This window comes from Halichoeres trimaculatus, unplaced genomic scaffold, assembly GCF_033239565.1.
Source record: "Halichoeres trimaculatus isolate MK-OKI-2021-1 unplaced genomic scaffold, fHalTri1.1 fHalTri1_scaffold_1, whole genome shotgun sequence".
Taxonomy (NCBI): Eukaryota; Metazoa; Chordata; class Actinopteri; order Labriformes; family Labridae; genus Halichoeres; species Halichoeres trimaculatus.
In genome coordinates this window covers 24,773,749-24,787,383 of record NW_027437179.1, presented here as the reverse complement: position 1 = coordinate 24,787,383, position 13,635 = coordinate 24,773,749, and the positions used below count along the sequence as shown (strand labels likewise).

At 39.6% G+C, this 13,635-nt stretch overlaps 1 protein-coding gene across 2 annotated transcripts in view; it reads left to right on the top strand.

The window, feature by feature from the left end:
- Window positions 1-415: 415 nt before the first annotated feature.
- The window catches only part of LOC141790454 (sodium-coupled neutral amino acid transporter 3-like), a 51,784-nt gene continuing 38,564 nt past the window's right edge, over window positions 416-13,635 (top strand). Inside the window, exon 1 of one of the 2 annotated variants that reach the window (XM_074670338.1) lies at window positions 416-844. The gene's annotated coding sequence lies outside the window, so the exon portion shown is untranslated. The remainder of the gene's footprint in view (window positions 845-13,635) is intronic. The other variant, XM_074670346.1, reaches the window with a different exon arrangement.

Here is a 13,635-nt window from a genome sequence, read left to right as displayed (position 1 = left end):
ACATTTAACTGCAGGTGTGTCTGTCTTTGTGAACCTGATGTACGGGGAAAGAAAAGAAACGATCCCCGGAGCATTGTGACATCAAAACCAGCCACCGCTGTTGACCTAGAAATAGAGCGTGCGTATGAGTGCGTAAGCAACAGTGGGATTTTGTGGCACATGGCTCAGGCAGCTGTTTACGTTGTTCATTGCGTATCAAGATGAAAAAGTAAAGCAATTGGATTACTATACCTTAGGGTTCCCCTACAAATTCTATTAGAGGAAGTAAATAAGGGGGGCAGTCGAGTAAATAAAATAAATAACTGGTGTGCGGTCTCCTCGCGCTCATTCACAGTCTTTTTGTCTTGAGACTGTGAATGCGCGCTCAGGCACGACGATCAATCCCGGAATATATAAAATATTTCTCCAAAATCACCTTGCCGAAAGACATCTCTATTACCCACTAGTGAAAGCAACACGCACGACCTTTTGAAACCGACCGGTGATATCAAACGATCAGAAAAGGCGCGTGCCAAGTGTGTGTGTGTGGGGGGGGTGGGGGCTCGAGTCCCCGCGCGCGCACTTGCCTCACAGAATCCACACAATAATAATTTGATTTGAGTCGCAGTGTGTGCGGTAGGCGGTACCCGGACACCCTTCGCATCCCACTTTTGAGGAGATTACAGGGACAATTTAGTGTGAAACACATGACATTACCGCTGTTTGGAGGGAAGGCGGACGGACCGAGAGGGACAGAGGCAGGACGAAGCGACGCGGGTCAAGGCAGAGACAAACACGGAGCGGAGGCAAAGGCTGTGTGGAGATATTTGGAGTTTGAGGGGATTCTGAAAACGTGACTTCTCTGGTAAGACTCTTAACACCTTCAGTCTGGTTGACGAGCTGACATTAGATTGCATTGCAACTTGTTTAAAAATACGTTTACCAGAGACATTATAACCTGAATGATATAGTCTAATTTAAGCCATAAAACGAGGCTCTTTGTGCGTGTGGGCTATTTGCGACAACAACCTGCTTGCTGAGTCCGCGTGCACCATTGAGGCACCAAACATGCAAAGTGAATTCAAGCCTTCCTGGCGACATTCAAGGTCTTTCGTTTCCAGATAGCCAGCCGTAGAGAGGTGACATTACAAGCGTGCTACACTTGATCTTCATGTGTAGCCGCGGGGTTCCATACCATTGAAATCCATTTTTCCCCTCTGGATTTAATAGACCTATTTTGTAGGTTCTTGCCTCTTTCAATCGGCTTGTCTGGTAAACTAAAGGACGGATTTAATGCACAAATGCTCATTGTGAAAGCAGCTGAGGGTGTTGAGCTTGAGACTGAGACTTAACAGTTATTTCAGTGTCATCCTTCTCCTGCCATGGTGAAGTGGCCCCATAGTAAGTCAAACCTGACTTGGCCTTGGATGGATCTGGAGAAAGCCCTGGCATGACCCTGTATTTTAAACCAGCATACTACAGACAGAAAACTGACACTGAGGACAAGTACGATTATAGTTGCTGTAGGAATTCAGTGACTCGCTTAGGCTACAAATTGCAAAGCAACATTTTTTCACTGTCATTTTAAGTCCCACTGGCAGAGCCTCCCAAGCTGCAGAACATCATGCCACAGCTTTGCTACAGGTGCTGTTTGATCATGATGGTTCAAGATGTCTCCTTCTAAGCAACTTGAAATCAACAGCATGCACACACACAGGCTTGATGTCTCATGAAGCATTTATAACATGACATTTAGCCCATGTACTTATCCAGTCAGTTTGTCTCTGTGAAAAGCTTCCTATGGACAGTGTGAAAGTCTGACAGCTGTGTAGTTTCTGGAGTGGCAGGCAAGGTGGCCTGTCACTCTCTCTTGATGAGTCACCATCGGACTTGTGGACAGCTGGTAAGACAGTGACTGCTGGACTTAGCTGGCCACAGCTGACAGGAGCTCATATCTGGCCTGCTTTGCCACTGTAGTTCTAATTAACTGACTGGTATGTTCATGTTGTGTGACCTGGGCCTACGAGTCATTACTCTTCCAACCCATTCCTGAATGAAATCATCGAGTGAATAACCAGTCCAGCTTCAGCTGGCTGTGGGCCTGCTGGGCTTGTAACCTGGTGTGCTTTTAAAACTCTCTATCTGTGTGCCTCAGACTGGATTTGCAGTGTTCTAGAGGCAAGCGGTCCATATGGTGTGCATGCACTCTTGTTCACAGCTAAATATTTCAAGATGAGAGATGCTTGGATACTACTTCTGCTTCTTGATAACAAGTCTTGAGTATCATCTGATATCCTTTATCCAAAAACAACAGGATCAAAAGTGTTGTTCACAGGGCAGGTGCAAAAAACACTTTTTACATTGTTCTGGCTTTGGCTGACATATTCTGTTTAGTGTTTTATTACCAGATGATAAATGGATTTATTTCTCTAAAGGGCTTACAAGTTATGTAATCAGATCTTTACAACAACTGTATTACATGTAACTAGGGATGGGTACCTTTCACATTTGAAACAATACGGTACTGATGCTCGGTACCTGGCAATCGGTACCGGTACTCAGCGGTACCAATTTTCAGTACTTTTTTGTGTTTCTGTGGTAAAAAATACCAATTTGTTTAGTAATAAAATACATATATTTTTTTCGACTACACATATTTATTCTTCATTAAATAACCTTGCAATGCTGTGTTCATGTCCAGCATGTAAAGTTGGCTACCCTTCCACTCCCTCACAGTCACAAGTATACATTTAGGTACCTAAACATGGTACCTTTTGATTTTACATGAACCGGTACCCGGTGCTTTTGACAGAATTTGGTCGGTACCTATAAAACTACCTTATTCGGTACCCATTCCTACATGTAACTGAAAAGCCTCTATCTAGATAATTGTAGATGGATCAGGTTTATAATAAAAGAGCTTTCTCTTATAAGTTCGCTTAAGAACAATTTCCATCACAGCTTTCATTGCTCCACTTGTAGCCATCACACAACAAAAGAGAAACTTTTTCTCTTCTCTAATCTCAGGTTAGTCTTTGAGAACTGTACATCACTCCATCTCCTGTAGCACCCCCCCTCTATTGAAGGAGACAGACTCAGACATTCTCTGACTTGCTATTTAATTTGATCAAAGCTCTGTGTCCATGTGAAATATCCTGCAGCAGTATTGGTGTACCTCCGCAGGAATGAAAAGAAAACATGAAGGGATTGTTCAGTCTTAAGAAAGCAATGTTGTTCACTGTGAGAAAAAAGGGACACCCTGCTGCTAATCTGTCCAAGGTATTAAACTATGAAAGGACACTGGCTCCTGTCTGGCCTTGAGGTTCTGTAGAGATTTGATTTTTGTCTTTCAGAGGCACACTGAACTATTTTTTTCATCTCTTCTCATTAAATTTAGAAAGACAGTGCTGTGGTTGCATAGTTAAAATTTGATTTTTTAAGTCAAATAAATCATCTTCTTTGTGTTTTGTAAGAATATGGATAAAACATAGGCCCTAACCAAAAATCTCTTTTCCAAGGTAAATCCTGTTGCGGTAAACTGTTAATAATTTTTCAAAAAAGAATAGACCCCCAGTTTGGATTTAATACAGCAGTTCATCCATCTTTTTGAACACACAATGCTCATTTGTTTTTCATCATTTCTGCGACAATGCTCTACCTTTTGGAGGCGAAGAATGGTTTGTGGATGATGTCAGAGACGATGACAGTGAGTGGGAGTACAGATGAACTGCACCCTGCATAAGGTCATACCTTTCAGGATAAATGCCAGCTTATTGGCTTGAGGAGCTCAAAGTAGGAGAAAATGATCCCACACTCAACACTAGCCTGTCCGGTAATCAAAAGCACATAGGGAAGACTCTCAGATCCATTTCTCATGAGAGGAGCCGCTTGATGTAATTGAAAGTTCAAATTGGCTGAAAAAATGCACCAGCAATATTTTATCAGAGTACATACACAGAGGTAGGATGTCCTCTGTGGTGTTATCTGGAGGCCTGGGACTAGATTTCAGAATTTGAAGTGCTGGTTTTTCATTTTGTGATAGCATGAGCAACATTGTATGAAAGCGTACTGTTGCCATGCCAGAAAACAACAACAACAAACATCAATATTATGTTATAATGTGATAAGTTTCATGTCACAACATGATACCAAATTCTCTCTTTATTTCATGACAGTGAATTATGTTATTATTGTAGTATCAGGAAAATAACTTGGTAGGAACCTTTATGTGGTTGCTTGGGGCGCAGTTCATTCCTATACTGAGCTTCCAATATACCACTACAATACCAATTTAATTACCCGACAGTTATTACAGGATAAGTCTTTGGTGGAGAGGGACTGGTGCAGCTTGTATCTTCACAGACTTCGTCGATGATTAATGAAGCTGTGATGATCCTTACTGCTGAAGAGCCCCATGTATTTAAAAATCCGACTTAGCATATGCATACTTATCATTATATCATCTACAGGGCTTAAGAACGGCAGAATCTCCTCATGTCTTTGGCCGAGCATGATAATGGAATTTGATGAACTGATTAGGGCTGCAGCTATCGAATATTTTAGTATTCGAGGATTCTACTGAAAATCCCATCGATTAGTCGGGTAATCGGATAAAATACGTTTTTGTTTAGTTAAAGAACAGTTATTTTTCAAATGAAATTTTTTCTCTTTAAGAAATAGAATTTTCTGATACACATGTCAATAAGAGCACTTGCTTTGGTAGCTCCAAAATTTGTAAACACATTTTGACACATTTTTTGTGCCTTGTACATCTCATCAAATGTTGTGGACCCAAATGGCACCCGTTTCATAGAATGACCCATTAGTCTCCAAACTCCAGAAAAGAAGTTAGATTTGTTGCTAGTTGCTATTTTGTATAAGCGGTAGCTTGAGGGGTCTAAAAACTCTCTTAATATGGCCTCAGCTCTATTTGAAACACCACTCTTTGATCTTTTTTAAAATGAAATGATTCCTCGAGGCGGAGAAAATTATTCGAGTAATTTTTGTAATCGAGTACCTCGAATCATTCGAGGAATCGTTTCAGCTCTAGAAATGATCAATATAAAAGTTTCACCTTATAAGTATTCACATTATCGTGTAATAATTTAGTATTACAAAATAACGTGATAATTCAGTATCACATTATAACTTGATACAATAATGTGGTACTGTTTTTTTTTCTTTTTTGTATTGTTCTTTTTTCTGGTGTGGCAGTAATACATATCTATAGTATTGCTTACCAGCATTCTTGTGGTCATTTTCTGTATGCATGAAGTACTACAATCCTGGGGCCCAGCGCAGGCTTCATAAGACTACTTAGCTTTCACTAATCTCTCTGAAACAGACATCTTTAAGTGCTGCTAATGATGGGACAGTATTGGTACCGAGTTAAAGTATCGGGCTGATACCAGCCTTTTTTAAAGGTATTGGTACTTGTGAAGGCAGCTGATACCAGCAACTACTCAAGGCAAAAAAAATCTTACATCGAGCAATAGGGATGGGGATCGATAAGATTTTGTCAATACTGATGCCCTTATCGATTCTGCTTATCGATCTGATTCTTTATTCCCCTATCATTTCCTGTTGTGAATTTTGTTGGTATAAAAGTAGCTTTACAGGTTTTCTGTGTCAACAACATTTAATTGAGTTTATGCTGTAAGTGAATAAAATGTAATTGGTCCCTGAGTCTGGATATTTCTGGGCATATTTCTACAAAAAAAGCTAAAAATTGCACACAATGTGACGTTGATGTACTGTGTTGTAATATATCAATCATTCAAGAAGGCCATCTAGTGTCTCAAAGTGGTTATAGCAATGGTTTGAGTTGTTTGGAAGCTTTCCGTAGTTATGATTTCTTGGGAAACGCATCTAACTGCCAAGCTAAGATAGCTGTAGCAGACTAGTGGACTCCGGTGGCTCCGGCACAATGTAAAGAATTGATAAGGGAATAGTGAAGCACAAAGGCTAACGATATTGATGGATTTAAACATTTCTTATTGATTCTCAACAGGAACTGGTTTTCAATTCCCATCCCTATCGAGCAAGTCCTCCTCGCTGTGGCTGCCGCTACTTGCTGCAGTTTGACACCACATCAAATATGTGTCAGATCCTGTTCAGACAACATGAATGAACCAGGGAGAGTTAACACTCAAACTGTTCTATTTTTCACTTCAGTATGTTTAAAAGCAATGCTTAAAATCTGACAGCTTTTAATTTTATTTTGCACTTTGATTTTTTTGTTTTAATATTTATTCAATATACAGAAACTCATAGAGAGTTGTTTGTTTTATTTTGGACTTGATGGCAGAATGACTGTGCTATCTTTGTTAGAAATTACCTGTCACTGTTAATTGAAATTTTATGTATCAAAAATACTAGTAGTATAGGTACTTGGTATCGCTGAGTACTCAAGAAGGAGTACTCGTACTGGTATAGGTCTGAAAAAAAAGTGGTATCAAACATCCCTACTGCTAAAAATTCTCTCTGAGACATCATTGCTCATCTCATCCTCCTCCCAAAAGTTGCTAGTTGGACTGTAAGCAGTTGATTCCCAACCACTGGCTTTTCTGGAAAAAACAAAAAGTCCTCCATAGCTCCCAGAGGCTCTAGTGTCATTGGATGATAGCCAGTTGACCTATGGCTAAGCCACGCCCCCTTCCACTCACTCAGACAAACAGTGAGCATTCGATGACAGGCACTATGACAGGTGTCACAGTGGGAGACATTTCACAAGAAGCCATTGATGATTTTTGGAGACAGAAAGATCACATATCACCTAGAAGTCACTAAAAGTGTCTAAACTTGCCATTAGAGAGATATATAAATCATTTTATTGTCCACGAGGTCGAAATTTACTTACAAGCCGAAATTTGTATCACAGTGCAAACGTGATATACCTTATCTTGTTCAGTATTTACATGAAATCATTCAGCAGAATGTTTGCTAGTCTTTGTTGCCTCAGCTATTACAAATGAATTAATGAAGCTATGCTCCAGAAGTTAACGTTTAATTAGAGCCCTTTGAACAACAGCTGATAATGATGTATGATCACCAAAGAACATTTCTAAAACAAAACCGGTCAATGAACTACCAACAAATTGACATGATGAACAACACAGCTAGGAGCTTACCGTACGCTAAGTTTAGCTAATGTTTGCTAATGTTAGAGATGTTAAAGATGTTAGAGCATGTTGCCTCAAATATGATGTTGACTTGCTTTAAAATAGATGTACATATCCTTGTTGATTTTAATCACGCTGAATTGATGTTTTGGTCTACTGCACAACTATATCCAAAGTAGACACTTTTCTGGGTTAAGATGTGGCCTAGGAAAGATTGAAAAAAATTGCCCAACCTCCCAAAATACCTAGCATAGGAGTTGCATGTACTCCGTGAACACTGTTTGACCATTTTTTAAAACTGAAACCTCTGAAAAACCTCACAAAACAAAATGAAAACTGACTTTCTGCAGTGCATTTTACTTGACGTCCAGGCAAAGAATGCCAAATAGTATGGGGCTGGCTGTACTCACTGTGATTGGCTTATGTGTTGGAGGGCGGGACTTAGCCATAGGTCAATTGGTTTGAAGACTGCCAGTTTTTTCAGTAGTTGAGGATCTGTTTCCAATAACCGTGCATGAGATTGCACATCTTCATCCAGCCCCCACCACCGACTTGTTATACAATTCTCAGTAGAATGTATAGAGGATTTGACACTTAAGCTTTATAATGATCAGCTTACTGTGGGTGGCTGTTGTGCTTGGGAGTTCTCTCAGTGGGTTGGGATTTGGACTTCCATGGCACTGTGGCATGTGACAGAGTCAGCAGTTGCAACATCCACCATGGTGGTCACACACACTGCGTGAGCTGCACTTCCAGCTCACTGAGTGCATCAGTCCCCACGATGCACTCCTTTCTTTTCTCTTTGCTCTCCTCCCATGTGATGAGGAGAAAGCAGGAGGGAGATGGATGGCAGATGCCAGGAGAGGATGGTACTTTGAGGGCGCATGATTGAGAAAGGACAGAGCTGGCATTGAACAGCTTGGTGTTGAGGGAGGACTGAGTGGACGGATGGCCCATTAACTGATTGTTCGAACTAATATACAGCTAGAATACTGTTTCCTCTAGAGCCCGTGTGTCCTGACCTGTGTCACTTCTGTGTGTAACACTCGGTCCCTTGACAACCTGCCTTTGAGCTCATGACAAATAACCACTGCTGACTACTGAGAGGTGACGGATAGTCTCATCCTGTCTTTAGTGGCTGCTAGCTGCAATTTGTTGAGCACACAGACTGAAATCTTGGTAAATTTAGTGATGAAAACAAAATTATCTTCAACTCCAGTTAACTTTATGCAAAACTATCAAAATAATGTGATAGTACAAGTTTAAGAACCCTTGATTTTGCCTTGCTGGGTAGACTTATGTAATAAGACAGCTTTACAAAAAAATGTGGAAGGAAGGCCACAGGTTCATTTTAAACTAAAGACTTTCAGGAATTCTTTGATCTGTACTTTCAATATGATCCAAGCATCACAGCTTCTCCCCGACAGAGCAGAAAACTTCAAAAGTACTGTAAAACAATGATTGTTTGAAGAAGTGGACACGCAGATTAACAGTTAAGAAGTGGATTAAACTTCTGAAAAGATCTGAGGACTTTTTGTTAGAGTCCAACTAATGACCCTACTCATTGCATTTATATTGGAATATATACAAAAATTGTTCTAAGACGCGAGTTTACTTCTAATGCTTGATATTTCCTTCATATTCAATCGGACAAAACCAGTTGATTTCATCAGTTTAAGACTCAAATATCAATATCACAGTTCAAACTATTTTGTGCAAGTCATCTTACATTTTTACATATCATAGGGCAATTTTTGGATTTTTTTCTATTTTCTTTACATTAATATAACTTTTTTATCTGCAGTTTTAACAATGTGTACTGACTTATGTCTTAACTACTACAATAAATTGCTTGAAAGTGCAGTAAACCCCAATAAAAATTGATTTTATTTTTCTAAACATTAATGTCAAAATACAGAAATTGCATAGCTCTATCACTCTAACTTGTAGACGGAAAAAACTTGCACAGTATTGTTGGAACCAGGCCTTTAATGATAAAAAATTTTGCTAGAAGATAATTTTCCAAAATATTATTGCCGATAAACGATATTATTGTCAATATTATTTTGATTTTTTTTCCATTTTTTCGTTGATTTAATTATGATAAATGGGATAATAAAGTGAGTACACCAGATCAAAAGCAAGAAACTTTAATTTCTTAAGAGTATTTAACTGTAATTAAAAGGTCAGAATCTTTTAAATAAAACAAATTAAACAAAAAATATAATAAATTTAACAAACAAGAAAGAGAAAAAAAATACAATGAAAATGAAATGGACTCTCTTTTAGAAAAAAATACATGTCAATGAAAACAATTACTACTAATCAAACACAATAAAACATAGACCCTGTCTCTAAAGAAAAAACGAAACTCCAAAAAGAAAACAACAATAAAAACTATAGCCTAAATAAAAGGGAGTTTATACAGTTCCTGAATTGTTTGTAACATGTCCTTTTTCCCATTCAATCCGCACTGTCTGTCAAACATTTTTAACATTTCTGACTTTCAACCGCATTGAAGGGCTGCATTTCTTTGGCAATGTAGCTGTCTTTGAGTGCCCACCATCTGGTGCTTTTATTTCTACTTACTTTGCAGACCAAAAGCCTCAGTAAGAGTGGATTGTCATAGAACAAGGCTCCGCTGCACCTCCGTCTTCTTCTTCTTCTTTGTCGCCACTACTTTCAAACAAATGCGACATATCAGTTCGTTGGTGTTCATGAGCTCACACTTTGTTCATTCAGATAAAAAACAAAATATTCCCACACTGGGACTGTGGCAGGCGGCTTAAGAACCGTATCTTTCGTGCCATCACTCATATTAGCGTGTTTCCTCCTTACCCCTCAGGACGCTCGCTTCAGCTCTCTCCGTGTGTATGCACGAGCAGCCCCGTCGCAAAAGATGCCAAAGATCGCATTTTTGACAGATGCTCACTCCGCTAAATCCGCTATAGAACCTATGCACCCCGATGTTAGGAAAGAGAGACGTAGTGAGCCATCTTACAAAGTAAGAGAGGAGGAAAACAAACATGCATGCACGTTTCAGTTTATCGAGGCTGGCAAACTTACCAAGGACGTTTTTATTTATCATTTGGTTAATCGATTTATTGATTACCGTGACAGGCCTGGTTGGAACCACTGGAAATTTTTCTGGAGTCTGTAGACAGCTGGTTGTTTGAGATCTAGCCACTTTGCAAATTTTGGAAAGGGACAACAATAACATTTAACAAACTATTTAAAACAGTGCAGTGAAAATTCAGAGTGTACCGGATACTTGCACACATATTTTATGGGCAAAACCATTATCATACACAAAAAGAGCATTTTGAAATCCAAGAAAATAGTTTGTTACTGTTACTTCAGAAAGGAAGAACACTAATAACCTCAAGTTTTACACTGTACTTTAATGTGCTTTATTGTGTATCTTTACAAACCCGTCACTGCAACGAAAAAGTGCTCTGAGACATGGGGAAGTGTGAAATGTTAGTCTTACTCCACAAATGTTATATGCAGAAAGACTGATCAATTTTTTGGTTTCGGATCTGCAGCCAGTTGAAAATAAATCCAAATTGTAGCACTGGCACTACGCTAATTCTGGTTGTTGTTGGAATTCATTGTATTTATTAGGAATCCAAGCTGATCTTAACCACCATTACCTCTGTGACAACAGGGAATCCTATACAATTAACGATTTTTAAAGGTGCAACCATTGATTTTTGGCCACAAGAGGTCAGAAAATCACCAAAACAAGTATTTCACTGCTCTGTCTTTTTAAACTTTCATTTTTTGGTGCTTTTCTTGCTTTCATTTTGAGAAGACATGACAGTGGATAGAGCAGGAAGCAGGGAGAGAGTGAGGAGTGGCATGGGAGACTCTGCAGTTTGGATTCAAAGCTGGACTGCCCACTTCATGCAACCTCGACCATCAGGCTGCACTGGTGCCTCAACTGCTTCATCAGTGACTTCTCTCCAGAACTTCTGTACCATTGTTACATGCTTAACATGTCGTCTTTTTGAACATACTCTGTCCTCTGTACTCTACCCTCCTCTTAGACTTGTAGAATTTGGAGTACTATCCTCTACAGATTTTTGTTTATGCATTTGAATGGTGCCACTGCTCTTTAGCATCCAATTCTACACACAATTGAAACTTTAAAAAAAGTATTTACAAGACAACTCTCCAAAATGACATTTCCACCAGAAAATCCACTTTCTCTTGCAGTTTTCTAATCTACCTTATCTCATTTTGTAAATAATGCTGCATTTTCTTTTTTTAAATACAGCCACTCTGAGTAATTCAATGGGCACCAGTATCTCTCCGTTTTAGTGTCTGTCCGATGCCATCAGCACTCCCACGTGTTCTGGGAATTCTGGATAACAGCTGAGCAATTTCACAGTCATAGAAAAAAAACACAGAACATGAAAAAGAAAAATCTCTAGATTCATTTTAACAGTCTTCAGATGTCAGATCAGCAAAACAGAAGACATCTGAAAGGGTTAAGTTATTTTATGGTTCATGTTACAGTAGCGATGATGGTTCATGGATAGTTGTATGACGGACAGGCTAAATGCTGAAAACAACCCAAGTCACATTGCACAGTCACATCTGTTTACACTACTGTTTCAGAAAAAACTAATTTCAGCTTCTGTCTAAAACACTTCATTTAACCTGCTGATTCTTTAAGATTGTGGTTTTCAAAATAATTTTATTTTTAATTAATTTTTCCTCTAAAAAAGTAGGGAGGAGGCAGCAAAAAGGTTTGGAAGCCCCTGCTTTAAAGTGATACTCCGGGATGAAACAAGTTGGGGCCTATCACAAGGTTTAGGGCAGAAATTACCCCTACAGCAGTGTTTTTGTGCAGCAGAAGCCCAGGGCGCTCGCACCAAACACCCTCTCCCTGCTCCTCTGCCGGTTACCTCTGCACTTAGACAGGGCCAATTTTTACTTGACCAAAAACACAAATAAACGACCTCTCACCGAAAAAATCTGATATCGGTCTGCATTCACGCTGTATTTGGAGAATTTTCAGTGCGTTACTTTCACACAAAAACACCGCTAAATAAGGCTCTGGTTCTCATCGTGTTGTAAAACGGCGCTACCTCCGCTGCAGAGCCACAGCTGGCTCCAAGACGCTCAGATATAAAGAAACGCAGGTAGTCGGTCAGGACGAAGAGACACGATGAGAACTAGAGCCTTATTTAGCGGTGTTTTTTTGAGTTAACGTAACACGCTGAAAACTCTCTAAATAAAGCGTGAATGCAGACCAATATCAGATTTTTTCGCTGGGAGTCCGTTTATTTGTGTTTTTGGTCAAGTAAAATATGGCCCCGTCTGAGTGCAGAGGAAAGCGGCAGAGGAGCAGGGAGGGGGTGTTTGGTGCGAGCGCCCTGGGCTTCTGCTGCACAAAATCACTGCTGTAGGGGTAATTTCTGCCCTAAACCTTGTGATAGGACCCAACTTGTTCCATCCCAGAGTATCACTTTAAGGCTCCTGCTCCACAAACCCCCTTCCCTCCCATTGGCTGGCCCTCTGGAGGCCCGTCATAGTCACACCATCCCAGCAGTTTAGATGATTCACTTGCATCATGCCATTGTTTGTCATCTGGTTTTATTAATTCTCTATGAGCAATCACAGCTGTTATGGGAACCCTCTCTTTATTTCTTTCAATACTTGGGATATGAAACATGATTCAGTTGTAAAGATATGAGGCACTGTTGGCTGCTTCCTGTGGTTCCAGAGAGTTTAATAACAGATAAGACAGAGTGGTTTAAATGATCAAAGCGTGAGCAAGTCAAAGGTGGCAGCATAACTAGCCAATGGTATAATTTCTATTGTACCATTTTCACCATTTAGCATTGTCTTCTCAAATGCAGTGCCCACTGTGTAAATTTGACAGCATTTTGAAATGAAATGAAGTACTTTTGTTTCTGTGTCGTGAAGTACCATCTAGGAAAACAGTGAATTTAATGAGAAAGGGTTTAGAGTATGTTGTGAGAACAGGTAAGGATTAGCGTCTTTTAATATTCCCGTAGGGTCTAACTTAGAGAGGCGGTGAGGTATATTCATTTAAAGAGGATTACAGCGACACTGTTGGTTGGAGTCAAGCACACACTGATGTGATGATGTGACTCTTGACAGGGCGTGTGTTGTTATGAAATATGAACGTAGAGCAGATCTCTCTAACACTACTTTTCTTAGTTCAAGACAACTTTTTACCGGCTATAACACAACAAGGTAAGGTTTTTATCAACAGTAAGGTAGTAGTGTTTTTTTCTATGACAGCCTTTAGCTTGTGTTTAAGCCGTCAGCCTATGCCCTGTCAACTTTAGCTTTCTTCTGCTCTTCTGTTCTTTTTCTTTTTGCTAGTCTAGCTCCGGTGTCCACCATAACTGCAAAATCAATCATAGAATTTTTTTTCAGTAGAGAAAAACAAAGATCTCGCTTCTCTTGCTACCAAACTTTGTCAGACAGTATGGTGTTGTCATAGAGACTTTGATGTGCCATAAATCAGTTCAGTCTTTTTCCATGTCTTTTAGAA